This window comes from Myotis brandtii, unplaced genomic scaffold, assembly GCF_000412655.1.
Source record: "Myotis brandtii unplaced genomic scaffold, ASM41265v1 scaffold1026, whole genome shotgun sequence".
Classification (NCBI taxonomy): domain Eukaryota; kingdom Metazoa; phylum Chordata; class Mammalia; order Chiroptera; family Vespertilionidae; genus Myotis; species Myotis brandtii.
This window is the reverse complement of record NW_005353435.1, coordinates 90,890-91,208: the sequence shown is the minus strand read 5'-3', so window position 1 is coordinate 91,208 and position 319 is coordinate 90,890. Positions and strand designations below refer to the sequence as shown.

General features: G+C 71.2%; 1 protein-coding gene across 1 annotated transcript in view; it reads right to left on the bottom strand.

Moving 5' to 3' along the window:
• Window positions 1-319, bottom strand: part of PCNXL2 (pecanex-like 2 (Drosophila)) — a gene marked incomplete at its 5' end in the record, with an annotated part of 58,560 nt that overhangs the window by 50,265 nt on the left and 7,976 nt on the right.

Genomic DNA, 319 nt, shown 5'->3' with positions numbered 1-319 from the left:
GTCCCGGGGAAGGACTGCGGGCCTCGGTGGCATGGCCCTGGTCCCCGGACTCCCAGCCGGTACGCTGGGCAGAGGGGGCCTCCACCATCCATCTCTCAGGCGCCCTCTGGTCCCCGTCCTCAGACAGCTCGAGGGTGATGGTCCCGGGGAAGGACTGCGGGCCTCGGTGGCATGGCCCTGGTCCCCGGACTCCCAGCCGGTACGCTGGGCAGAGGGGGCCTCCACCATCCATCTCTCAGGCGCCCTCTGGTCCCCGTCCTCAGACAGCTCGAGGGTGATGACGGGGACCCTCGGCTCCACGTTTGGGGGGGACCGCTCC